The following is a 7521-nucleotide window of genomic DNA, read 5'->3' as shown; positions in this document are numbered from 1 at the left end:
AGCGAGGTCATCGGTCTCATTGGATTAGGGAAAGATGGGGAAGGAAGTCGGCCGTGCCCTTTCAAAGGAACCATCCCAGCATTTGCCTGAAGCGATTTATGGAAATCACGGAAAACCTAAATCAGGATGGCCGGACGCGGGATTGAACCGTCGTCCTCCCGAATGCGAGTCCAGTGTGCTAACCACTGCGCCACCTCGCTCGGACGTATAGTAATCTCCAGTTGTTCTAAGAGATCCAGTTTCTTGCCTTTATCTTGTACGTGCCAAATTGCGAAATCCTCATCAAGTCGCAAGATGGGGTGGCCAGTTTAGCAAATATGCGTGGCTACGGCTGACTTCGCCAAACTGCTAAGCCTGAAAGTGTCCATATGTTCTTTGTACCTTAACTTAAAAAGGCACTTAGCAGTTTGGCCTACATAGTTCGCACTACAGGTGTTACATTGAATTTTGTACATACCATCCCTCTCGCATCTGTCGACTTCATGTTTCAAGTTCTTCTTTAGCTTAAATCGCAGTGTATAGTTGGTCTTATTTTTTTATTATTTTTATTGTTCCTGTTTACGTTTTATAGTGGTCGCTTTTACAGATTCTTGTACGATTATTCTAAAGATGAAAGCTTCATCTTCGAAACACATAAATTCTAGTCGTTTTCTTTTAAAATTGTAAATTGGTGGTTGAGCTGACATTTTAACATTTATTTTTACGACCACAATCTCATACCATTTATGAATAAAATAAAAAATGAAATCAAAGTAAACTGAGTAACTTTTAAGCAATACAGACTTTTGTTTGCTACCTCCGGTGATGAAAGTGGCATGTACCTTTCGTGGTGAATGTTACGATGGCATGTCTACCATCAGCTCCTGGATATAAGTTTTAAGCTGAACAGGAAATTGTAAAAACTGTGGAAAAGAAGAATTTCTAACATTGCTGTGTACAGATAACACGTTTTTAGGTGGGAGGTGGTAGTCAGATTCCGTTATAATAGATGTCTCGCGACGATCAGAGAACTATTTATTATGTAGTGATAGCGCCACGATATGAATGCCGATACGTAGGCGCCAGTTGCCCTGCGTTATTAATATTAACGATAACACGGTTTGGGTTGCCACTTCATCGGCCGCTGATTAGATAACTATCAACTTCAGCTTTCAGTAATTACTGATTGTCAGACTTGTATCGAAACCGCAGAAGAGACGCCACAGAGATGCTGCAAATTCGATACTTTTTCTGTGAAGAAAGACGACATAAACGATTCGTCGTATTCATTACGTAGATACCAGTGCAACTGCCTCCTTTTCATGAAACTATTGCGTTCAACTTTGAGTGTAACGGAAATGTGCAGTACCGACCAACGTTCGAAGTCAAGGTACGATATACGACTGAAATGCAGTGAAATCCTTGCAAGTATTCTTCCATGTGCCTTAATTGTGTCACAGTCGCCAACCTCCCGGTTTTTCCTTCAGTTCTGAATAGTCTGTAAATTGTGCATTATATCTGATTTTCTGTTGTTATGACCCCCATAATTCCTCTATTTATTAGGTCCAAAAAAACGAGTTGTTGTTGTAAGTATCAGTCCTGTTGGTGACAGTGAAGTGGAGCTTTGTGGTTCCCAGTCGATTCTGCAACACGGAGCACATGAGTCCATTCCAAAGTTTACTTTAACTTTACACGATGCCACACTTTCGTTACACCCCTTTCTTTTTTGTGTTATGACGAAAAAACAAAATAGTAATTAACCACTTATATAATAGTCTCATGATTTAAACGAATATGGGATAATGCTTTGTTCCAAAACTACCTTCAGATGGATTTCAAAACTCGATCTAATACAGTCCATCCGAATTTTACATAAAATAATGTGCTCCTTATAATCGTTAAATAGTATGACATGTTGGCTTAGTAAGTGTAGGATTACGTATGCAAAAGTTCGTAATTCAGTATGAATTCGCGCATTACAATGTTTCTGATAGTTGTCATTGTTTCCCATTTCGGAAAAAATACGCAGATTACGTTTCTTTTACATATTAAATCCCTGTACCATAACAGCAAGTTAAGTCTGTTAGAATCCAGAATATACGACGAAGTGGTTAGGACGCGCTTTGTTGAGGTCAGAGTAACATATTGAATCATCTGGCCACTGTAAACGAGGTCGCATCTCGTGATGCCTTCGTGGGATAACATCGTTTTACTAGCCCATGTTGACTGAGTCACTCTGCGAATACTTAAGGCAACGTTGGCCTGGCAATATCAACATATGATATGAACATAAATATTTCTGTACAGAAGCATTTCAGAAGCTCTACAACCCTTGCTTACTGTGTATGTTTGCGAATGTGACATATAAGTGCAATGTGAACAATTCATTATTTGCTTTGGCAGCTTCGTCGAATCCTCTAAGAGTGTTTCTACAAGTTAAAATGGCCATTTTGTAATTATAGAATCATCCCTGTTTCCATACATATGTATTGTTTAGACATTAGACAAACAAATAGTAGACTCTGATGTACAAATAAAGGTCTGGTAAGGCATCTTTGACTGATGTCTGTTGACTTGAAGGACATCAGTTTTACAGAGATGCGACTTCCAGATTGGCTCATCCTAACTAAAATGAATTTTTGTTCTATTTGTGATGATCTTATCAGTCGCTATGAGATTTCATAGGACAGAAATTATGAGCTAGTTCAAAAAATACTACTTACAAAATATGGCTAAATGAATTACTATTACACTACTCTACACTTAATTTCAATGTCTCATTGACAGTATATGTATTTTCAGAAAAGTTATGGGAATTCTCTACATTGATGTGATTGTGTATGTATTTCCGATAACCAGTGAAAAATAAGTATTATAATCTAAAGCAGATTACATGTGAGAATGTCCAGGATCTACTCTAAAACTCCTCAATCAATTTCACCCAAATCTGGCACAGAAATATCGGGCCTCATGAGTATCAGCACTGTTGGATTTATAATCTTATAGCTCCAATATGAGTGGAGATACGGGAAAAAGTGTTTTTTTCATACCTTGGCATACAGGCTGCCTTGCATGACAGGCATGTTGTGTTGGAACAGTATTGACCTGCTAAATCAACCTGCTTGGCATGGCAGCCTGCATGTCAGGTGCAAGAAATGGTTTTCCAGGGCAGGATGTATGGTCTGACCTATATGACACATGTGTTGTGGAAGTATTATGAGCCTGCTTTATTGAAATGTATTGCAGGGGCTTTAAGTGCCCATGAGCATGTCTGAGGACAGGTTGAGATAGTTAGACGAGGGATGGGCAAAGTGAGGGGCAGGAGAAAAGTGACAGGGAGGAGAGGGAGATACATGAGGCAGGTGGAAGATGTAGAGAAATGGTGGGCAAGTGGAAAAGGAAGAGGGGAGGCAGAGATGGAAAGAGTGAGGGACTGGGGGAGGATGATCAGAGGGAGAGGGAAGGAAGATATGGTTACGGAGAGGGGTTGGAGGAAATGGACAAAGAGAGGGGTGAGGGGAGAATATGAAGAGAGAAGTGGGGAGAAGGAGATAGACATATAGAAGGTGAGGGGAGGATGAGGTGGATGGACGGAGGCTGGAAGAGGTCGATAAAGAGAGAGGGTGAAGGAGGTTTGTTCACTATATGTGTCAAGTGCATACATGGGCAAAGCCACAGAGAAAACGCTTGTGTATATAATGTAACATTATGTGAGTATATAGTACATACTGTCATGACTCAAAACGCATTGTGGAAGGAGAGATAAAAGATGAGGAGGGAACAAGTAACACTGTGAATGCCTAGATTTGAAAAAGACAGTACAGATAGAAAACAGGGAAAAGAAAGAGAGGAAACTCCTGAGAAAAATGTTGTGGCCATTAAAGCAGACCAGTGAATACGGGAACAAGTAATGAACATCCGTGCAAAAACATTGCAATACTGTGCTAAAATGTAGAATGATGTTTTATGACCATCTGATTCGAATGAGGGAAAATAGGATAGGCAAGAGAAGTCTTCAACATACATGTTAAAATAAAACAATTATCTGTGTCACCAACTTTTATTTTCTTCCACGATGCATTTTGAGGGCTTACACATTCATCTTTAGGTGGATTAATAGGTTATATTACATTTCTACGTCTCTGGACAGCGTGGTATTGTTTCGTCAGTCTCTCTCTCTCTCTCTCTCTCTCTCTCTCTCTCTCTGTGTGTGTGTGTGTGTGTGTGTGTGTGTGTGTGTGTGCTAAGTAATGTTAATAACAAACCTGTGGATTCCTTATGCTGGAATATCTTGTAAGTAGTTTTATTATTATTTAATATGTATAATACCGGTGCCATATTATGATAACAAATGCAAATTATGCATTGTTTGTAGCGAAATGAAGTTTACAACTGACAACTGCTTGTATCGAGCAAATAAAAATGCAGTATAATCCAGTGATCCACGTGAAGATGAGGGTGTAAGCCTTCGAAACGCGTCATGGAAGAAAATAAAAGTGACTGACAGAGATAACTGTTTTAATTTATTTACTACGTGATACACAGTCGCAGTTTCTAAACCACAGTCGAACATGGACGAAATAAGGTTATTTCTATACGTCTCGACCGGAAAAAACCCTGCAAGAATCAGAAGTGATCTGAAAGAGATGTTTGAAGAACATGGAATTATGAACAGAAATACGTTTCATTAGAAGATTATAGATACCCATCTCCAGACAAAACAAAAAATGGCCGGCCGTGGTGGTCTTGCGGTTCTAGGCGCTCAGTCCGGAACCGCGCGACTGCTACGGTCGCAGGTTCGAATCCTGCCTCGGGCATGGATGTGTGTGATGTCCTTAGGTTAGTTAGGTTTAAATAGTTCTAAGTTCTAGGGGACTGATGACCACAGATGTTAAGTCCCATAGTGCTCAGAGCCATTTGAACCATTTGAAAACAAAAATGAAACCCGGAGGACAGTGGCCAAAGTTGGGGGAACAGCACTGTAATCGAATGAACTATAATTGAAGGAAAAAAAAAGAAAGAAAAATAGAGGGACAGTGGTGGGTTGAGATTTAAGTTTCAAACCACGTACCTCCTACTCTACTCGAGGTGCGTGCGTACTGGAAGCGAGAGTAACAACTGAAGCGGTGTTCCAGCAGATCATTCCGCCATGTGGTATGACGGAGGCCTCCTGCGTCCAGACAGGTGGAGCAGACCTGTGGCTTTTGTGGCGACGGCCCGTCAGCGTCTACAACGGCGCGCACTGATCAGAATCCCACGCAGGTAGCTGCTCGCTCGACGCCGTTTCGCATAAGTGAGGCCGCCCGTTGTTCTCGGAGCGAGAGGGGCAGACAACGGCGTTGTTTACTCGCACGGCCGACAAGAGCGGGCCTCATTTACAAGCGGCCGGCGGCGGCACGCGCGCATGCGCCCGCTGTTGCAGATCGGCGGCCGCATTGTGGCCGCGACACCGCACTCCGTCAGCGATTACTGGCCCTTGGCCTCCGTTCGGCCTCCTCCCGTGACATCACTGCACGGTCGTCGAGGCGCACGAGAAAGACAGGCACCGCAACGAGCTTGTGACGTCGCTCTAGTCAGCTTGTCCCACATACTTCACGAACGCTCGGCTCCGTCCACGGCCCACGGAAAATCAATATGTAATTGAAAAGACAGCCACTGAAGGTCTTAACTTTGTCGTTTGCTGTCGAGAGCTTGTACGCATTTAAACGCGCAGTTGAGGGTTATTAAACTCGTCTGAAATAGTTACTCGCTGCTCGCCGGAGACGGCTGCTGGCACTCGTAAGACCTGCAGTGTCACGTGCTGTGATGTACGCGCCAAGGCCTGTTTTCCTCGTGAGCCTCGACGGCCGTCGAGTACCTCGTTGGTCATGGAATCAGGGGAGGTGTTGACGCTTCACTTGCAGCCGATAGACTCGAATCCCATTCTGTGAGTACATCCATATACACTTTTCGATCAGAAGTATCAGGACACTCCTATACAATGCGCGCTGACCGCGGGATGTCACGAGAGATAGACCTCCCGGTACAAAAGGAGGTCCTCTCATTTCAAAAACTCGAAACTTGGAAACTAAAAGAGCTCAGAACTTCTTTTACTTCCGAATTATATATTAATACCTCCAGCTGCTGACGGGCGTGGATATATATCAACGGGGACAGGTGAAAATGTGTGCCCCGACCGGGACTTGAACCCGGGATCGCCTGCTTACATAGCAGAAGCTCTATCCATCTGAGCCACCGAGGGCACAGAGCATAGTGCAACTGCAGGTTCTATCTCGAGCACGCCTCCCGCGAGACCCACATTCTCACCTTATATGTCCACACACTACATTCGTAGTGTCCCTACCCAACGCACTCATTACTCGTGGAAGACATTCTTACCAAGTCCCGTAAGAGTTCGGGTAATATGTGTGCATCCGCACAGAAGAAGGAGGTCATGGCCGGTATTGCCAGAACTATATACTTATAGCCGGCAGTTGTGGCTGTGCGGTTCTAGGCGCTTCAGTCCGGAACCGCATTGCTGCTACAGTCGCAAGTTCGAATCCTGCCTCGGGCATGGATGTGTGTGATGTCCTTAGGTTAGTTAGGTTTAAGTAGTTCTAAGTCTAGGAGACTGATGACCTCAGATGTTAAGTCCCATAGTGCTCAGAGCCATTTGAACCATTTTATATACTTATATGGATATGGTGTCTGTTCTTTCGTCAAAAATGATTATCACGAAGTAGATGAAGTTAAGGAATACTGCTACCTCGGAAGCTGAATAACCGTTGATAGATGGATTAAGGAGGTCCTAAGAAGCAGACTAGCACGGGCAAAGAGATCATTCCTGGCCAACAGAAGTCTGCTAGCATCAAATATAGGCCTTAATTTGAGGGACAAATTTCTGGGAATGTGCGTTTGGAGCACAGCATTGTCTGGTGGTGAATCATGGTCTATTTGAAAAGTGGAACAGAATGACATCGAAGCATCTGAGATGTGGTGCTGATAATTTTTCACTACTTTATGTTTTTGGATATGGGTGACATTGAACAGAAATAATGCAGGGTAGGCTTTGCAGGAGTAGTGAAATCACCCATCAAGCCCGTAGGCTGATGGTGAATGCAGGTGTGGGTGAAATCACAGTTGCTCCCACCCGGTGGCCACCCACGATGAGTAAAGTGTCATCGCTGCTTCCGCTAGGTGCAGCGCAGGGCAGTGCTGCGGTCACAAAGCCACAGATTGCCGACCAATCAGCTAATAAACACACAGAGCTATTAGCGCGCTAAACGTTTGCCAAACACGGACACCCCTCGCCTGCCAACCCGTCCGCCACCCCTGCAGACAATCGCCTCCCCCAGGGCACCTAACTGCCGCCGCCGGCCGGGGGGTTCCCCCTCTACCCGGGAGACCTCTGGCGTCGACCGACCGGTTGCATCCCGTTAGCATCACAATGGACCCCCGGCCGGCCCGGCGGCGCAAATGTAATGGAGTTGGCATCATTACTGTCATAGGGCCGGCCCATTATCCCAGGTGTCGCCTCGTCCCGCTCGGCCGAGGGGCAGGATA

General features: G+C 44.2%; 1 non-coding gene across 1 annotated transcript; it reads right to left on the bottom strand.

The window, feature by feature from the left end:
- Nucleotides 1–6146: 6146 nt before the first annotated feature.
- Nucleotides 6147–6221, bottom strand: Trnat-ugu. The gene has a single exon. It is a non-coding gene; the product is annotated as a tRNA-Thr (tRNA).
- Nucleotides 6222–7521: the final 1300 nt, after the last annotated feature.

Source organism: Schistocerca piceifrons, chromosome 7 (genome assembly GCF_021461385.2).
Source record: "Schistocerca piceifrons isolate TAMUIC-IGC-003096 chromosome 7, iqSchPice1.1, whole genome shotgun sequence".
Classification (NCBI taxonomy): Eukaryota; Metazoa; Arthropoda; class Insecta; order Orthoptera; family Acrididae; genus Schistocerca; species Schistocerca piceifrons.
Note: the sequence above shows the minus strand (reverse complement) of the source record. Positions and strands in the feature narration are given on the sequence as shown.